The following is a 20,690-nucleotide window of genomic DNA, read 5'->3' as shown; positions in this document are numbered from 1 at the left end:
GTCACTGGTGGGGCAGTGGTGGCAGGCTCCGGAGCGTCCGTTTGCCGCTTTGGTCTTCTGGTAGCCTTGTCTCAGGTCCTTGATTTTCACGCGGCACTGCGTTGCATCCCGGCTGTATTCTCTGTCTCTCATGGCTTTGGAGACCTTCTCGTAGGTCTTTGCATTCCGTTTTTTGGAGCGCAGCTCCAAAAGCACAGACTCCTCGCCCCACACACCGCTCAGATCCAAGACTTCCCGGTCAGTCCATGCTGGGGCCCTCTTTCTATTCAGAGATTGCATGGACTCCTCTGCTGGAGAGCTCTGCATCATTGCCGGTGCTGCTGAGCTCGCCCCGATGTCCAACCAGGAAATGAGATTCAAACTGGCCAGACAGGAAAAGGAATTCAAATTTTCCCAGGGCTTTTCTTGTGTGCCTGATCAGAACATCCAAGCTCGGACTGCTGTCCAGAGCGTCAACAGAGTGGTGCAGTGTGGGATAGCTCCCGGAGCTACTAAGGTCGATTTCCGTCCACACCTAGCCTAATTCGACATGGCCATGTCGAATTTAGCGCTACTCCCCTCATCGGGGAGGAGTACAGAAGTCGAACTAAAGAGCCCTCTATGTCGAATTAAATAGCTTCGTGGTGTGGACGGGTGCACGTTTAATTCGAATTAACGCTGCTAAATTCGAATTAAAGTCCTAGTGTGGACCAGGCCTAAGGGAGTGCTGAAGCTCTGTCCCCTGGCCCAGTCCGTGAGATACTTCAGATCCATCCCACTGAAAGCTTTGAAGATCAGAATTAGGTTTTTATGTGATTGGGTGTTTTATGGGGAGTCAGTAGTGCTGGGGTGAAGTGGTCACAATGACTCATTATTTAATAGGTGAGCTGCTGCATGTAGGACCAACTGGAGACTCTTCAAGTCTTCCCATGTACAGTGCATTACAGTAATCCAATCTGGAGGTCATGAAAGCTCAGGACTCGGATCACTGTGGCCAGATCCTTATCTGTCAGGAAGGGACCAAAGCCTCTTGGAAAGCCCAAGTTGGAAACTGAGCCCTTTGGAGCTCTACAAGTGAGAGTTCTCATGGCAGAGAGCAACTTCCCACCATCATCCTCTGGGATTGGCTCAAGAGATGGGATATGATGCAACTCAGGAGGCCTTTCTGTTTACCCTGACAGATCTTTAAGCCAAGACAGCACTGTTTCATTATCAATGCTGCTGAGTTGTCTGAGTGCTAGATCATGCCGCTCTTAAAAAGTATAGGTATTCAACAGACTTACAAAAAATGGATAATACTTCAGTTTGGGAATTTATAAAGTTGTGTACAACAGATGATCCAGTTACAGAGCAGCAGAAAGAAAGAAAAATTAAGAGGAATAAGCAATGGTGGGGGCTTGTCTGTGCAATACATTTTTATGCAGCATGACTTTTCCATATGGATTCTTCGTTTCATCCAAAGAAAAGACCTCTTGTATCATTTTTTTAAAAAAGCATTCCCTTGTGATGTCTCTGTAGGGATCTCACAGCTAATAAACTTTTAGAAACTATCAGTGGCTTGTGGAGAAAACCACTCTTTTTAGAGATAATTTTGTAAATATATCACACTTTCTGCAGTACTCACTTTTTATTGCTGGCAGCATTCGCTTGGAAACAAGATCTGTCTGTCTCTCTATCTCTGAGTGTTCATGCAAAGTTCTTGCTTCTCTTCACCTGACATCATCATTGTCTGCTTGTGATATTTGATATCTGGCTTTGGAGATGAGTGTGATGGCACAAGCTCAGGATGAGGAATAAGCAGCCGGTCTAACTTCAGAACTCCTCCCAAGGCAGAGAGTTGGTGTTCAACAAGCTAGCTTTAGAGGGGACTTTGTAAATGAAGAGGGTCTGATACCATGGTGTCTTGCACTCTGTGTAGTGATTTACACCTCTAAAGTTGAGGGCAAAGACCATATTGGTTAAAAACTAACCTTGTTTACAGAGGAAGTGAAAGTAGCTGTAAAACAAAATACATTAAAAAAAATGAAAGGGGAAGTTGCTAGTGATGAATATAAATCAAAAGCTAGGAATTGTAGAAAATTGATAAAAGAAGTCAAGGGGCACAAGGAGAAATCTGTGGCCAGCAAAGTTAAAGTCAATAAGGAGTTTAAGTATGTATATTAGGACCAAAAGAATCCTCACAATAGTATTGATCCATTACCCTATGGAACTAGTAGAATTATCCATAATAATGCAAAGAAAGGCAGATGTATTCAATAAATATTTCTCGTCTGTATTTGTGCAAAAACCAGATCTGATCCATCATATGATTATAACACTCTTTCCATTCTACTACTATTTCAGGAGGATGTTAAACAGTAGCTACAAAAGTCAGACTTTTTTTTAGATCAGCAGGTCCAGATAACTTCTATCCAAAAGTTGTAAAAGAGCTGGTTGGGGAGCTTGCTGGCCCATTGATGCCCATTTTCAGTAAGTCTTGGAACACTGAAGTTCCAGAAGACTGGAAAAAAGCTAATGTGTCAATATTTTTAAAAGGGTAAATAGGATGACCCAGGTATTTATAGATATCTGTCAATCTGACATCGATCCTGGGCAAGATAGTGGAGCAACTGATATGAGATTCTCTATTAATAAATAAAGGTGGGTAATATAATGCCAATCAAGACGGGTTCAAGGAAAACAGAACCTGTCTAACTGATCTATTTTTTTAATAGATTACAAGTTTGATTGATACAGAAGTCGAAGTATATTACCTTTAAGTCCTTTGACTTGGTACCACATTTTGATTTTAAAAACTATAATTAGCTATAAAATTAACATGGTGCACATTAAATGGATTTTAAAAAATGGCTAACTGATAGGTCTCAAAATGCACAGGGAATCATTGAGTGGGTGTGTTTCTAGGGGAATCCAGCAAGGATCTGTTCTTGGCCCTATACTATTTAAAAAAAAAAGTGTTTAAATCAGTGACCTGAAGAAAAACACAAAGTCATCACTGATTATACAAAAATTAGGGGAATGGTAAATAATGAGGACAAGTCACTAATACAGAGCTATCTGGATCGCCTGGTAAACTGGGTGCAAGCAAACAGCGCATTTTAAATGCTAAATGTAAACCATGTACATCTAGGAACAAAGAATGTAGCCATACTTACACCATGGGGGACTCTATTCTGGAAAGATGCAACTTGGGCGGGGGGGGAATTGGAGTGGATAATCAGCTGAATAGAAGCTCCCAGTGCATCACTATAGCCAAAAGGGCTAATGCCATCCGTGCATGCATCACTCTTCTTCTCCTACTCACAATTTATTTTCTCTCTGTATTGGTCACTGGTATGACCGCTGCTGGAATCCTGTGTCCAATTCTGATGTCAACAATTCAAGAAGGATGTTAAAAAAAATTGCGTAAGGCTCAGAAGAGCCATGATAACAATTAAAGGATTAGAAGATATGCCTTATAGTAGACTCAAGGAGCTCAATCTATTTAGGTTAACAAAGCAAAAGGTGACTTGGTTATAGTCTATAAGTACCTACAGGGGAACAAATATTTGATAATGGGTTTTTCAGTGTAGCAGAGAAAGGTGTAGCATGATCCAAGGGCTGGAAGTTGAAGCTAGACAAATTCAGACTGGAAATAAGACATACATTTTTAACAGTTGTTAGCCAATCAACCAAGGGTCATGGTGGATTCTCAATCACTGACCACTTTTAAATTGATTGGAATTTTTTTCTTCAAGCTGTAGGAATTATTTATACAGGAGGTCAGACTAGATGATCACGATATCCCTTCTGGCCCTAGAATCTATGAAAGTGGGTATTACTCATATAGCCTTATTTGGTAGCTTTTCATCCAATTTTCACTAGGCTAAATGATTGCGCAAGATGCAGGGAAATGATGAATTGGACCCAAAACCCCTGCAAGAAAAGATTGGCTAATAAACATTTGGCCCTTTTTAGAGAGAAAAGGCTGCACTATTTAGTAATAGTACTAGTTAGCATTACCAGCAAAATTATTCATAAAGGGGTAAATCCTGAGTCTACTGAGCTCTGAGGCCAGAAACCTGTGGTCAAAAAACACGTTTGCCATTGGTTTCAGCTCCATTTTCCTCTGGAATCTTCAGACTCTGTCTGTACAGTGTCTAACGTGTGGAATATTCCAGCAAGTACACATGAACAGTCAGGCACAAAGAAGCTGGACTACTTCCATGCCTATTCTCAGGCACCTCCACCTGCTCCCCATTTATTTCAGGATCCAGTTCAAAATTACCCTCCAATGGCTTGCAAAAGCATATCACAATGACTCTTTACTACCACCACAGTACACTCCATCTAACACCAGCCTTCTCTCTCTCTCCCTCTACAAGCGCTCACCAACAGCCTTCCAGTCTTTCTCTCCATCTGACTTCAAATATTGGCCCTAATCATATATTTTCTGTCAAGGAGATGAGCTTTGTTTAGGTTGTTTCAGCATGGGAATAAGAATAAAAAATTCCTGAATTCTAATCCTGTCTCTGACACAAAGGCCTTCACCTCTCTGCCTATGATATGTTTCTCCATATATTTAAATATGGAAATAATTCCTACTTATCTACCTCACAGCACTCTTAGGAGGTTAGATATTGTTCCATCCAATGCTTGGAACATAGAAACGCTACATACAGGTGCTAAGAATTTCTGCTTTTGTAAAATGTTTATGAAAGACACTATAATGAACTGTAGTAATTAAAATTTTATTTTTTATCAACATAATGGGTTAGAAATTTACCATTGTTTGTGGGTTAATGCATCAGGAAGAACAATACTACTTTACTTTTCTTAAACTGTCATTCAGTGATCCAAAGTATTTTACAATATTAGGGCTCAGTCCTTCAAAAAAACTGCACGTGCTTAACTTCAAATACTGAAATCAATGGGTTTTCTCAGGTACATAATATCACCTACGTCTTATTACTCATTCTTCATCCATAGATCTCAAAGTACCTTACAAAGGATGGTGGTGGTATCTCCATTTTACAGATAAGGAAACTGAAGCACAGAGAAATGTAGTGACTTGCCAAAAGTCCTATAACTATCCATTAGTGGGCACAGAACCCAGGTCTCCTGGACTCCACTCCTGTGCTTTAACAACAGGGGATCTAATGCTGGATATACTTGTAAACCTCCCCCGCCCCCAAGGAATTTAACTAGATTCCTGGGGCTCTGTGCGTTGGTAGCTCAGGGAGAGGCACGCTGTCTCTGGTATGGCAGGGAAGCCAAGGTTTGACTCAGTGCCTGCTTGGCAACCAATAGAGATGCCCTTCCCTAGGAGCTCAGGAGTGGGGAGAAGCCATTTTGGAGCAGTCTGGAGCCAGCCAGGGAAAGGGCAGGACTAGCTGTGTTGGAGACTGGTGACTCCTAGGCTTGCATTCAGGGTCCCTCCCCCCAAACTGGCCTAGAACATAAGAATGGTCATACTGGGTCAGACCAAAGGTCCCAGTAACCTGTCTTCTGACAGTGGCCAATGCCAGGTGCCCCAGATGGAATGAACACAACAGACAATCAAATGACTCATCCCCTGTTGCCCATTCCCAGCTTCTGGCAAACAGAGGCTAGGGACACCATTCCCACCCATCATGGCTAATAGCCATTGATGGACTTATCCTCCATGAACTTACCTAGTTCTTTTTTTACCTAAAAGCAAAATTCCTCAGCTTGGCCCTTTCCCTCTCCAAGGTAACTCCCAGTTTTTGTTGGGAAAACTTCCCCAAGCCAGGCTGACGCCCTCCAGCTCCCTAAGTGAGATCAGGCACCACAGTTCTGACTGCTAGTCCGGGGCTGGCTGCCTGCCTGCTGTGAGTATGTCTGAGCACTGGGGTGAGCGACTAAAGTTTGGATTTTGGTATAGTGTTTTGTAATCTTCACTTTGAGCCCTGCACCCTTTTGTGGTGAGGAAAAATCCTGTCACTAGAAGCAGTCTGATGCCTGCATGAAGAGGACGCCTGACACCAGCCCCTCTGCGGTGTCTGAGGAGTCCAGAGCCATCTCTGAACTTGAGGATTGGTCACAGAGTTGTCAGTTCACCATCTTTTAGTTAGCTACTTGGGGAAAATTTTGGGAGACCCCTTACTCCCTGAACTGTGTCCTCAAGCCAAGGAGTAAGTGTTTGGGGATTTTGTTATCTGCTGCCTATTACGTCTGTGGAGGGATTTAGCACCTTATCCTGCTTGTGAGTCTTTGGGGCTGTACTGAACAGCCCCATTGATAATTGCTGCACAGAAGATGTTGTGGTCACAGGTCCTCGAGGGCTCCTACAAGGTATGTGTACCAACACTACACTAATTTTACATTTGCTATAGCAGGTCACGTGAGTGGGGAAATTCATGGGTATTCTCCTCCTGGTGACCCTGAGAATACTGTTTTACCCTGTTATGTAATGTTTATCTCCTGTTCAATGTAATGACTGTGTGTGTTATTTCTTGGAAGTCTCCCAACTATCTGGCAAGTAACGGGGGTTACCCTGTGTTTAGAATTTTCCTCCCAAGCTGCCCTAGTGACCCTCCAGGAAGGAGTAAGGGGGTGGAAGCACCACCAAATAAATTCACATGGGAAGAAAAGAGTTACACCTACTGAGTGGGTGGTGTTCAGAAGAACCAAGGCATGTACATCAAAATCTGTAAGGAGATTGGCGCTAAAGGAGGTAACTGGGTGGAAGTGGGGCACTACATACTGAATTCGTAGGTTCTGCATTCTAGGTTGTGGAGGAGAAAATTAAATGATCCTTTCTCTCTTGCCCCCTCCCCACCACCACCACCACCAAAAACAAAACACAGCTCATCTAGTGTCACTGCCTAAGACCAGTAAAATGCAGCAAATAAACATCAGTGGTGAAAAGTACATTAGATTTTAATCTATTAATGTTTAATGATCTCAGTTGTTAGCATCAAAGATCACTTTTTTAAATGTGGCCAAATTCTGGTGTCCACTAAACATGCACGGTCCCTTTGATTACAATTGAGTAGTGTGGGTGTAATAGAGGGCAGAAATGAGCCCCCACTTTTTGTCTCTCTGATGTTCCTTCAGGACTTATCCTACAGCAGTGAAAGGGTTAATAAAAATTCCCCATGTACCTGGTATATAAAACTGTCATGTAATCGAATGAGAGGAATGTACTCTACTGTGTACTCTAGCAAACACTCCATGCAAGGGGGCTGGCTGGGGCACACAATTTTCAGTGTTGCCTTGCACTACAAAGCCCTTCTTTGTTCTCTTGGCTCTGTTTTAAATATCTGCTGACTGTTCCACACCATGTCAGTGCCAAGCCTCCAGCTTTGCTGCAAAGTCTGTGCAACAGAACACTGTGGGCAGATTGGGTGGGGACGGACTGTTGGCATGTTGGTATCTCCCATTTCTTTGCCTCTCAGGCAGGTCCTCTCACTGACTCTTCCATCTCTGTTTCTGTAACCCCTGGCATCCACCTTGATACACATCAAAGCCAAAGAAAATAACGTTGGAGTGGGGAGCCAAGTTTGGTTCCTGACATGGCAGCTCCATTCTTGAGTATGCGCCAAGATGGGTGTAGTCATTGTTGAGCCGAGGCAAGGGAAATAATTTAAAGTGCATTCTTTTTGCAAGGAATACCTTTGTTGAAACTTGTTGCACTCATACCATCTCTGACTGTGATCTTGTCCAATATTGATAGCTATGCAGCCCTGAGCCTTGAAAATAAATAGTTTACCTGGGAACAGCTAGGTGCTACAGAAAGAGGGGTTGGTGACTCAGTTGGTGATGATCTTCCCTTTGGATCAGGATTGAACCAATACCCAGGAAGGCATTAGAACCTCCAGCAGCACAGCACTCCATTCTTTCAGATGAGATGTTTAAACCAGGGTCTTAACCATGTGCATTCATTAAAAATGACAGTACACTATTTTCTTTTTAGAGTGTATACTGGCCACATTCTAATTTGGGTGACTGTCCTGTCCAGATTTCTCGTGTAGTTTGAAATATTTCACTTCCTTTTGGGTGTAGCATTACTGTTCCCATTCAATTGCTGCTGCGTTCCACTCAAACGATTGCTGCACTTCAGTATGGGCGAGAGATCCTATATGGCTTTGGGATCATGCACTATGAAAATTGCTAATGTCATTAAGATCATGAAATAGTCTCCTTGTTGGACCTAAATCTGGTACCTCTGACCAGGAGGTGCACTTCTAATTACTATAGCGCAGACTTTCTGGATAAACCTGAAGTTAATGGTGTTTCCTGAAAAGTTCTAAAAAGCCTATGAAAAGAGGCCCTGCCTCTTCTGGGTGAATGAAATAAGCAATACTGTGAGCAAAGAGGAAAGAAGAAAATCTGAGAGATGCTTAGCCCATGGGTGACAACTCACTTTTTGTGACTAACTCATGGAACATAGACTGCTCAGTTTTAGAGCTGGAAGAAATTTTGGGGGCTAAACTTTTTCTCCACTGGAAAATGTAGATTTGGGTTGATTTTTGGCGAATTGTTTTTGTCGGGAAGAAAAGGTTTTGGAAATGTCAAAAGAAATTGTTTCCACACTTCTGAAACAAAACATTTTTACTTTTTTCAGGCTAGATTGACAAGGGAATTAGGTGCCATTCAGAAAAAGGAGAAGGAATTGAACTATTGGGTATAAGGAGATGTAAGTGCACTTATGTGGGAGAGGGGAAGACCTGGGCTCAAGTCCCTGTTCCAGATGGGGGAGGGATTTGAACTTCAGTTGCCCACAGCCCAGCTGCATGCTCTAACCACAGGGTGTGAAGGGACAGCACCATGACCATTTATGTCAGGTCAAACTAAATATTTCATTTGACCCAAAATTAATTGGTTTTTCTAGACTTTTCAATTTAGGTTTTGGGTGACCTGGAACACTTATCTCTTCCCCTCTCCCGAACTGCCACTGAACACAAAAATCAGTTACTCATGCAGCTCTACTCAGTTTCCTTTTCTGTTTCTAGTCTGCTTCACTTTCTGCTTCTTCCTGAGCCTCGCCCAGTGTTTTTATGTCGGAAACTCAACACTGCAGTAGAAGGTTTAAATGAATTGTAAAACAAGCCTGTTTTCATGCAACTTTTTTCACTTTACATGCCAACATTTCTAGTCACGTTAGACTTCGTAACTCCCTCTTTTAAAGCAAAATCTAAATATTGGGCCAAAATTATTTAATATGGACCACTTCAAGGTGAACAGCTATGCTTTTGTTTAATGATTAAAATAAAAATCCATGATTTCCAAAGCACTGAATGAAGTTCACAGTAGCATAGAGACGAGGCCCTATTCACTGCTAAAGCTCATTGGCCCAAATAATCCTATCTAGCACACAACTTAAATATATGGTTGTGTGGGGGGAGCCTGAGAAGGAAGAATCTACTTCCCCAGGATGAAGAGTGGCTGGGGAGACACTGATACTGTGGCTCCCCCTATCTTCTGTGGCTCCCCTCACCGTAGTATCTGAGCACCTTTCAACATTAATGAATGTATCTTCACGATACCCCTGTGTGGTAGGGAAGTGCTGTTATCCCCATTTTACAGATGGGGAATGGAGGCACAGAGAGACTAAGTGGCTTACCCTACGTCACACAGGACATCTGTAGCAGAGTCAGGAATTGAACGTGCATGTCTTGAGTCCCAGTCCTGTGCCTTAACCACAAAACCATTGCTTTTCCTCAGGACCTTGCCTTTCTATTGTACATTTCATCTCAGTGAATCCCAGAAAGCGTCCCAAACAAGATCCAGTAAGGTGGAGGGCAGCAACCAACAGGCAAACATCTCACTGCATAGCACTGGGACAAGGTCATGTGTCCACGAAAGGAAATTGAACACACCCCTACTCCAAAAAAATGTCCACACCCAGCAGACATGATCTTGGTTTTTAAGGTCTCCATACAACTTTTTGTTTGCTCTGAGGAAGAGTAGAGACTGAGGTGACCACCTGGGAGTTGTATTTGTGATTCGAGGCAGTCTAGGTATTTGGAACACACAGCTTAGCCCACTAAGCTATCCTGTGATGGAGTGCATGTCCTTTTACATACAGTCTGGCAGGGAAAAGGTTTAAAATAGGCCTGAAGGGAAATGTTCCACCTGGCCCCAGTGACAGCTGTAGGTACACATAGACTTGACTCTCATAAGGGAAGGGCTCATCTCCGGGCAGGACTCAATCTGGCACAAACCAAAGGAGCCCACAGAGGTTTTAACCAAAAGAGGCTATTATACCAAGCAGAACATGAGTATATGTTGAAGACCAAACTGTATATAGGGATGAGTGGCTGGACTAAGCCATTTTCCTGGTATTCATTGGGCTGGATGGGGCTGGTGGTATTCAGATGGGATCTTTGGGAGAAATTAAACAAATGTGTTTAGTTTCCCAAAATGTAGTTGGAGCAGAACTCAAGACCGGAGAGTTAGCCACTGATTTCAGAGTGATAGGTAGAGCCTGTTTAGATTCTTAACTGGAAGCAGCTCCAACCAATGGGGGCGGGGGGGTGATCAGTGGAAGTAATTGTAGCTCTATCCCTTCTAGATGGGTGGTGCCCTTCTCAACCACTCAGTTCTATTTGTAATGCTAGCGGGGACTTGGAGCGGTCATGTTCCACACAACTTGTGTGAGTCCCATAATCTCTCTAGTGTCCCCCACCACAATGACAAGCACTGTATCCTAACTCCCCCATCCCATTCCAGCTTCCAAAGCCACTGGCACCCAACCTCCCTGGCCTTCGCTCAGCTGCCAAACCTTTTAATACAATCTTTCTTCCTGTCTGCCACACTACTATCCCCAAGGCATCATTTGCGTATAACATTGCATACAGTGGGCTCTCTCCTGGCCATTGCATACTGCCTTTTTCTCCAAACATCATATGAGCATGGATCTCTTATTAAACCCATGAAGATGATTTGAGGTAACCAAATATACTGGATTTAGGGCAAATTTTCCCCATACACACACTCATCAGAGGGGCACAACAATGAAATCTCACCCCAGAATTCAAGTTGGTCCATTGAATTAATGTGGATGATATTATGGGGGAGTCACTCTCTTGACCCTGATCTTATCTCTCCAACTGTCATGGTTTATGAGGGCCAAGTTTTGATTGTGTTCATGTTTATTGTATACAGATGACTTGGAGCAGGGGCTGTTGTTAGGAGTGAGCTAAGAAAATGCAACACTGGTAGTGCTCTAAGAAAGAACCCCAAGATATTTTTTTCTTTCTCCACTGTGTGGGCAAGTCAGCCCCTGTATCTCCAGTGATAACAGCAATGTCTGATGCACTGAACAAATCAGTCTTGAAGGATGTGAGGAAAGGTGCTATATAATCAGACTTTCTCACTATAGCATGAAGGCTCAATCTGATATTTTGTTCCTTGTTAGACATTGTCAATATTTGGGTCTGCAAAATACTACAACTCCCTCTTCTGCCTCTCCTCTTCTAGTCTGTTAATAAAAACAAAATCCAAGTTATCCATTAAATAGGTTTTTCTCTATGGCACTGACTTGGATAGGCCAGGAACATTCAAAAGTTCTTGACATGATGAGGTCAAGAGTGACTGTTTTTTTAAATCAGTCAGCTGTTGACAAACTGGACATGACCGGACATTCATGTAGATCTCTAACTGGGAAGGCCATTTCCTTACTTCATACTACTCACCTCAGTGTTTATTTGGGAAATCAAAGGTGATGGCAAGTGGAAGTTTCCCTGACTACATTTAATTCTTTTGGCTGAAACAGGGTGAATTTGATCATCTACACAATTACTAGAAATATGATATGACGTAGAATAACCATAACTGATATGACTTAGGGTTTGCACCCTGGCTATGTTGATGGAATTGCAGCTAGTTAATATAACTCAGGTGTACTGCCAGTATTTTCACAAAGGGCTCTCATAAAAATGTCCCCTACCCTCTTTGCCTATGATAAACTCCAGTGCCCCAAGGCTGTGCATGCTCATAGAAAGGTGAGGGGGAGGGGAATTATTAATTTGTTTCCCTATTTAAACAAAAATGCTTTTCATTTAAAAAAAAAAAAGAGGCAGTGCCATTTGGCAAACAAACTTGTATAAAGCTGCCCTTTTCTTGAAAAGCTTATGCTTTGTTCCCGGAATATCTGCCAACTGTTTTGCTTATTATATTCAGTGGGCCCTGCATGATGTTTGTAAAAGCGGTGGGGTTGAAGGCTCGGGGAAGGGAGTCTGCAGGTGTCTTCCCCTGGGAAATGTTTAATACCTGCTACTTGGTACGATCTGGCCCACTTCAAAAGCAAAAAAAAAAATTGCTCTTTTGAAGAATTGTTGTGCGCCTCTGGTGGGGATGATCTAGCAGTGTTGAGAGAGCGGGTGAATTCCATCAGAGCCCAACCTTCCCTTTATTTTTGGATGGTAAGGTTAGTCAGAGACTCTCACGAGCCCTTTTCAGCACCTTGGTGCTATAGCTACTATCCAACCTCCATAACCAAATACACAAGCAGTGGTGAGCTGCAGCCGGTTCGCACCGGATCGCGCGAACCGGTTGTTAAATTTAGAAGCCCCTTTAGAACCGGTTGTTCCTGGAGGGACAACTAGTTCCAAAAGGGCTTTTAAATTTAAGAAAAGCTGTAGCAGCTCCCTACCCTTCCCCCGGCCCCAGCTCACCTCACTCCGCCTCCTCTTCAGAAGCTCCTGGCTTCTCCTCCCCCTCCCAGGCTTCCCGCGAATCAGCTGTTCGCGTGGGAAGCCTGGGAGGGCTGAGAAGAAAGCAGCGGCTTCCTGCAGGTGAGCTGGGGCGGGGGCGCCAGCGGGAGGGGAGGGCTCCAGGCGCTGCACTGCCTGGCGAGGTCGCGGCGGGGCTCCTGCTTCCCAGGTCCAGCTGTGACCTCGTCGGGCAGCGCGGAGTGGCTCCTGCCCAGCCCCCAGGTCCAGCCGGGCGGCGCAGCTCCTGCCTGCCCGGGTCCGGGTCCGGGTCCAGCCGGGGGGGGGGCGCGGCTCCTGCCTGCCCGGGTCCGGGTCCAGCCGGGGGGGGGGGGGCCGGCTCCTGCCTGCCCGGGTCCGGTTCCGGGTCCAGCCGGGGGGGGGGCGCGGCTCCTGCCTGCCCGGGTCCGGGTCCAGCCGGGGGGGGGGCGCGGCGCCTGCCTGGGTCCGGGTCCAGCGGGGGGGGCGCGGCTCCTGCCTGCCCGGGGCCGGGTCCGGGTCCAGCCGGGGGGGGGGCCCGGCGCCTGCCTGGGGGGGGCGCGGCTCCTGCCTGCCCGGGTCCGGGTCCGGGTCCAGCCGGGGGGGGGGGGCGCAGCTCCTGCCTGCCCGGGTCCGGGTCCAGGTCCAGCCGGGGGGGGGCGCGGCTCCTGCCTGCCCGGGTCCGGGTCCGGGTCCAGCCGGGGGGGGGGGGGCGGCTCCTGCCTGCCCGGGCCCCGGGGCTGGCCCCGGGTCCAGGTAGGATGGTAAGGGAACAGGGAGGGCGTGTTGGATAGAGGGCAGGGGAGTTGGGGGGGTGGATTAGTGTGGGAGCGGTCAGAGGGCAGGGAACAGGGGGATTGAACGGGGCAAGGGTCGGGGGGGAGGCAGTCAGAAAGGAGCAGTGGTTGGATGGGGCAGTGGGAGGGGCAGTCGGGGTAGGGATTCCAGGGACAGTCAGGGGACAGAGAGAAGGGGTGGTTGGATGGGGTAGAGGTCCCAGGGTGCCATCAGGAATCAGAGAAGGGGTTGGATGGGGTGGCAAGGGGCAGTCGGGACAGGGAAGGGGGTGGATAGGGCATGGGTCCTGGGGTGGGGGCTGTCAAGGAACATGGGGGGGTTGGATGGGGCAGGAGTCCCGGGGGGGGCATGACCCCTCATGGGGTGAGGAGGAGGGAACCGGTTGTTAGCATTTTGGCAGCTCATCACTGTACACAAGGAATATGTACATTTTCTGTTTGAAGTCAATTTGAGGCTGGTGAAAGGTACTCAGCTGACAGCCCTGTAGACTTGAGTCCTCTATCTACAAAATATGCAGCATGGCTCATGGGAGCGCAGACTGCTGGCTGATGCAATGGCAGGAACATGACCGCATGTCTGTCTTGCCCCTTTTGAGATGACTAGCCCCTACTGAGACAGTCAGGAGACAGGCCCAGTGTACAGTAACTCCTCACTTAACGTTGTAGTTACGTTCCTGAAAAATGCAACTTTAAGTGAAACGATGTTAAATGAATCCAATTTTCCCATAAGATTTAATGTAAATTGGGGGGGTTAGGTTCCAAGGACATTTTTGGGGGGCAGACAAAAGGTACTATATACTGTACTGTAGTGAGGAGGTGCCCCTGGCTTACCCCTGGGGCTCAGGGCTGGGAGTGCAGGGCTTGGGAGGGAGTTAGGGTGTGGGTGTGGGAGGAGGCTCAGGGCTGGGGCAGGCAGGAGGTGCAGAGCACTTACCTGGGGCAGCTCCTGTTTGGTGCAGGGAGTGTGCAGGTGGCTGTGCGCAGCACGGCACCGCCCCCATGGCTGTGATTCTGGGAGCTGTCCGTCCCCAACTTCTCTCCGGCTGGCTTTGAAGGGGAAAGCGCCGCTTGTCTCCAGCCGCTGGCTGCGCGGCTGCCCCTGGTCCTCCTGAGTCCTCCGGCCCGTGCTCACAGGGCTACATTCTGAAAGGGGCTTTAGAGCTACAGGCCAGGGCCCTGGTGCCCCCTTAGCCCAGGGCCCTGAAGCCCCTAAAGCCCCTGCGTTCCGGGTGGCCCTGCCTGCTGGGGTGGGGGCAGCTTTCCCACTCGCTCGCTCTCTCCATCCCTCCCAGAAAGTCCTAAGTGCCGCCAAACAGCTGTTTGGTGGCGGGGGAAGTGCTGGGAGGAAGAGAGGGGGAGGAGGCAGAGAAGAGGAACTTGTGCAATGCTCCCTGAGAGCGTCATTTGGCTGACTTTACAAGGGAGCACTGCACAACTTTAAACGAGTATGTTCCCTACTGGAGCAGCAACGTAACTTCAAAACAACGTTAAGTGGGAGGACGGTAAGTGAGGAGTTACTCATAGGCGGCAGGTTCGTATAATTTTTGGTGGGGCCCAAAATGGTGGTCCCCCCCTCCCCCGCTCTCACCCTGTAAGCTGATATAAAATGAAGCTACAATGCGTCAGCACCACAAGATTACAAGGGTCAATTAAAAGTGGAAAGTCAGAAGCAGCACTTGCCTGCTTCAATATACGGTATTAAATTTTGTTGCACCTGTTGTGACAAAGTGGGAATGTTCTTGATGTTTTCTCTGAATACTGTGTGGGTGCCTCAGTTTCCCCTGCAAAGTGCCAACTGACGGTGTTGGGGACAAAGAGATCAGGTGGCCTCCTTGTCCAGAAAAGACACAAAGGCCAGATGAGGGAGTGTCAGTTTGGAGCTGGCTGGGGAAATCGGGAGAGGCCCAGAACTTGGGTCTGGGCTCCCCACCCCCCAAGATGTACCTGACTGAGGGGTCCTGTTTTCTGTACCTACAAGCTCTGTTTTAGACTGTATCCCTGTCATCTAATAAACCTTCTGTTTTACTGTCTGGCTGAGAGTCACATCTGACTGCGGAGTTGGGGTGCAGGGACCTCTGGTTGCCTCAGGACCTGCCTGGGCATACTCGCTGCAGAAAGTGCATGGTGTGGAAGGGCATGCTGAATGCTCCGAGGTCAGACCCAGGAAGGTGTAAGCTTCTTGCTCTGGAGACAGTATGCTCAGAGAGGAGGCTCCCCCAGAGTCCTGACTGGCTTTGTATGGAGTTGTTCCAAAGCATCCCAGCATCCCCTTCCACACCATGCGCTTCCCGGAAGTCTGCACAGGCACTGACACTCCCTCCTCTGGCCTTTGTCTCTTTTCCAGGCATTAGGAGGCCACCTGATCTCTTTGTTCTCCAACACCTTCAGTTGGCACCTTGCAGGGGGGTGGCCCAGGCCATCAGTTGCCTGGAGGCAGGGTTGCAGCCATTCTCTGTGCAGACGGCATCACACTGGCCCTCTAGGGCTTTACAACAATCACACCCCCTTATCCCACCATCTAGAGCCTTAAGAAATGCATTGGGGAAACTGAGGCACACAGACAGTATTCAGAGAAAACACCTTTATACGACCAGTTACATACTTTGAAGGGTGTAAAATAATCAAATATTGTGCTAAATACAATGATACTCCAAACACCTTCAGTTGGCACCTTGCAGGAGAGTGGCCCAGGCCATCAGTTGCCTGGAGACAGGGTGTCGGCCATTCTCTGTGCAGACAGCATCACACTGGCCCTCTAGGGCTTTACAACAATCACACCCCCTTATCCCACCATCTAGAGCCTTAAGAAATGCATTGGGGAAACTGAGGCACACAGACAGTATTCAGAGAAAACACCTGTATACGACCAGTTACATACTTTGAAGGGTGTAAAATAATCAAATATTGTGCTAAATACAATGATACTCCAAACTGACCACCAAATTTAAGTTGCATGTTTTTCCCCTCAGGTGAGGGCTCTGGGGTGGGGCTGGGGATGAGGGGTTCACAGTGCAGGAGCGTGCTCGGTGCTGGGGGTGCAGGCTTTGGGGTGAGGCAGGGCTGAGGATGAGGAACTTGGGGTGCAGACAGGCTGCCCCAGGGCTAGGGCCAGAGAGGACTCCCCATCACCACCACTGGCAGCAGCAAGCTCCAGGGGAGGGACCCCTCCTCTCCTCCCTGCCCCCCACAGCACACTCACTCTGCACCACAATCACTGCACATGCTCCTAGGGCCCCTCTCAGGTCCAGAAAGCTCACTCCCCTCCCCTATGATGGGTACTGGGGGGGGAGTTTGCCATCACAGGTGGCCTTCCATGCTGCCCCTCACCATAACTTCACTGTGGATGGGTGATGGGGCTGCCCCTTGCCCAGCATGGGGCAGAAGTGGGGTCTGCAGGGTGGTGGCTGGCTATGGGGTGGGGGAGCAGGGTGTCATAAAATTCATCCAAGCCCCAGCTGCTCAGGTCTAGGAAGCCTCCCTCTCCCATCCCTCCTGTGGCGGGTGGGTTGGTGGGTGCTGGGGGAGGGGGCATTGCCATCACATGTGGCTTCCTGCCTCCCCTGTGCAGCCTGCTGCGCCTCACTGGGGGTAGGAGTGGGGGCTGGATCTGGGGCTGGGGGGGGAATCATAGGGTCAAACACTGAAACATAATAAAAAAAAACATAGGGTCAAACACTCACGGAAGCCTCAGCAGCTGCTAAGGTGAGTGATGTCCCTCTCCTGGCCGGAAGTCCCATTCGCGTCTCCTCCAGGTAGGGGCAGGGGAGGGGAGAAGAAGCCCCCTCCACTCCCCTCCCCCTCTACAGCAGCAGTTAGTTAGCATTGTTCTTATGCTAATGCTGCAGCTGTAGCCTTAGGCTACGGCAGCAAAAGCAAGGGAGAGAGACACTCTACATTCAGGCAGGGAAGCTTCGGGGGGGGGAAAACCTAGCTCCAAATATTGGTGGAGCAGAGCCCCTGATTATGAATATTCCTGGGGCTTTAGCCCCAAGAGCCCATATAAGTTGGCGCCCATGGTTACTGTACATGGAATTGCAGTCGTTGCTGTGCCCTAGCTGGCACGGCTAGGTGGAGAAGGTGACTTACGTGCCAACACAAGGGGCAGCCACAACCTGGCTCTTTTTATTGTTGTATAGACATAAAATAAAGTATTTCACATTTAAAAAAAAAACAAAAACCTGCAACAGATACCATTATAGCCAAAGCAGCAAAGAGTCTTGTGGCACCTTATAGACTAACAGACGTTTGGGAGCATGAGCTTTCGTGGGTGAATACCCACTTCCCACGAAAGTTCATGCTCCCAAACGTCTGTTAGTCTATAAGGTGCCACAAGACTCTTTGCTGCTTTTACAGATCCAGACTAACACGGCTACCCCTCTGATACTTGACATTATAGCCAAAGTATAGGAAACCCCTTATTAAGCTTCTCACATTAATGTTAAAGAAGCAAAATATGCAGAAAATTAAGTCTGATTAGCATGGGATTTGTCAGCCGTGGAGTGAGCCTGGCATGAACAAAGAGATCCACTTTGTTTGAATATACAGGGCCAAATTCATCTTTAAGGTAGCTCCACTGAAGTCAGTGGAGTTGCCCCAGGGATGAGCTTGGCCCTTTGCGTCAATTATTTATAGCCACACTATCTTTCTGTTGCATTAATGGAAAAGATCTAGTGTGCCAGTAATCCCTCCAGAGCTGGATAGGGGCATACTGGGGCGGGGGTATATGTTGTACCTGCTCTTGGAATAAACAGAGGACTTTGGTCTGCAGAGCTGTCAAGCCAGCACCTCCCACCAACATGACACTAATTTTAAAACATTAAAAAAAACCCATAAATGGAATCACACCATTACAGATCCCAGCTCTGTAGAAGGGAAAGGATAACAGTATCCTTCCAATACAGCAACCCCCCTGGCATTTACAATACAGCATATAAAAGGATACAGTAGATAGCCCCAAAATGAATAGAAGGCTGTAATTCATTTGAGGGGCTCTACTGACATCCCAAACCGTGAGAGCGCAGCTGGAGTAGTTTATGAACAGCAGTCAGGTTCCAAGAGGGAAGTCAGGCCTTTATTATTCACACTACAGTCACCTATTGTTTTGCTGCTTGTTTTTCTCAACATGTTTAGATGTCTGGCATGCAGGAAAGCAAAAGATTGAGAGTGTTGGCTGTAGCCAGCCACAGCCTTTGCAGATACTGTGCAAACTTCCTCCTCTCACAGCTCTACTACTGCTGCTTTAATACCAAGCTGCAGCTCCCTCCTGCCTTTTCAGTTCTGGGTCCCCACACCATTTAGCCAGTGCACCTCAGTCCTGACCTGCATCCCCTCTGCTATTTGTGTCTGGAATCCCACATACCCAACTTTCAGTGCAGTGGTTGAGCTAGCAGCAGCCCCTGCTACCCAGTCCTGGGTCTCTCTTGAGAGGAAACTGCAAATGGTGCTAAATTATGTCACATTCTGTAGTGATTTTGTGATTAGAGCTAAGGACCAGGGTGAACCCTGTTAATCTCATTTCAGTCTTGACCTCAGACAGGAATGAATCCTGCTTTCCAGTGGCAAAAGGCCTTAATCATTCATTGTTTGTGGTCAATTCAAAGTATAATATGATAAAATATTTCAATTTCTTGACATAAAAATCTAACATTTGTTAGCTGAATAATAACATTGGGCTGGGATTCTCCAGTCCACTAAGGCCATTATAAAAGCATAAAATGGGCTTTAAGCAGCTAGTGGGGAAGTCCTCCTGCATAGGTGAACATGAACCACCAGCTGCCCACTCCTCCCCCAGCAGAAGGGAGGGAGCAGGGCAAGGAGAGGAAGGGGTGGGGCAGAGCTCAGTGTGCTCTAACCTCCACTGCCGTAAGGTCCCTGCTTCTCTGTAGTTCTAATTGGGACCAGAGCTGGGCCACCAAGAGCTACAACTAGCTCCCTGCCCTCCTCTGACTCCATCATAGTGGAGAATTGAGCCCACTTAAATTACTATAAATAATCTTGGCTATCTCATTATCACTGTATTCTTGACAGTCCCATCACTGTCCAGAAGTTGATGATTGGCCCCATTTTTTTAATAGTACATCTTCATCACTGGTGCAACTCCCAGGGATCAATGTGGCCCATAGTTTGGTCCTCTGTGTTTTAGGGAATCTCACTGCAGTTTTAGGATGATGCAACAAAGCTAGGGGAGTTTCCCCTGTAAAATACACAGAAGGACGCCCTGTTCAGTGTCCCAGACTGCCTAGGACAGATTGTTTGCAGGCATTCAGACTCATACTCAGAGCATGGCATGCCAAATAGCTAGAAAAAACAAAACATTCGGAGGATAGGGGTGTGGGATGCATGCTATTTACATGGGACACACAATAAAGGAAGAACATATAAAAAAATGCTAGATTAATGTCTCCCACACTCTAAATATAACCCAGCTGCAGCAAGCTGCTTTTTAGCCTTACTAATACCAGGTCCCCACATTCATCTCACTTCTTTAGTCTAAAAAATCACTCGCAAAAGATTAGGATTTGGTCCTTCAGAAGAGGCATGAGTTGTTCAGATACAGTCTGGTGTCAGTGGGGTGAGTGCCTGTAGATGGGTTTCTGTTTTCCTTCCCACTTATCCCTGCTGGAATAGAAATGCCTGGGGCTGGCAGTAAGGACAAATGAGTCATATTAGCGTGTAAAGTTGTCCTGTCTCTGAGGTAAAATGATTCTCTTTAAATTCACCAAAGTCTTCTCTACATTAGGAAAATTACCTATTACAGACGATGGATGTCAGCAACTGGCATAGATATAAGGCAATGGTGAGGAGGGGGTAGGGGTAATAGGGTCAGGGTTAGGGTTTAACAGAACAAACTCTGTTCAGCACCATTTGAGAAACCATGGTTAACACTCCAAGGTGGCAGTTAAATCGTGGCCAGCACCTGTATGTGTTGTTGACACCCTTTGTTGGCAAGAGGTAAGTGTGCTGCTATACAGAAGGCTCTAGCTGTACCAAAGCAGGGGTTCTCCAGCTCTGCTTTTCTGGTCAGCAGTAACTAAACATAGTTGCTTTCTGAGGGTTTTTGTTTGTTTGTTTAGGGAACATGGCATATGAAAGAGGCAGATTAATTGACCTGGGGACTAATGTCCACTCGCTACAGAACAGGAAGAGACTCAGCGGTGTGGGCTTTCCCACCAGTCTGATTTTTCCATTCTCTTCCATCTTGTGTATTTGTTTATACCTGTGTAAAGGGCTCCCAGACCAGCCTGGTGGGACTTTGCAAAGGTGTCAGTGATGACAT

At 47.1% G+C, this 20,690-nt stretch overlaps 1 protein-coding gene across 13 annotated transcripts in view; it reads left to right on the top strand.

The window, feature by feature from the left end:
• RAD51B (RAD51 paralog B) overlaps positions 1-20,690 on the top strand; it is a 610,326-nt gene that overhangs the window by 521,127 nt on the left and 68,509 nt on the right. For 2 of the 13 annotated variants that reach the window (XR_006578954.1, XR_006578955.1), the window contains exon 15: positions 8,549-8,620. The exons of the other annotated variants lie outside the window; for them this stretch is intronic. The gene's annotated coding sequence lies outside the window, so the exon portion shown is untranslated. The remainder of the gene's footprint in view (positions 1-8,548; positions 8,621-20,690) is intronic. 13 annotated transcript variants of the gene reach the window in all.

This window comes from Mauremys mutica, chromosome 4 (genome assembly GCF_020497125.1).
Source record: "Mauremys mutica isolate MM-2020 ecotype Southern chromosome 4, ASM2049712v1, whole genome shotgun sequence".
NCBI lineage: Eukaryota > Metazoa > Chordata > Testudines > Geoemydidae > Mauremys > Mauremys mutica.
The sequence above is the reverse complement of the archived record's forward strand: the minus strand, read 5'-3'. Positions and strand labels throughout refer to the sequence as shown.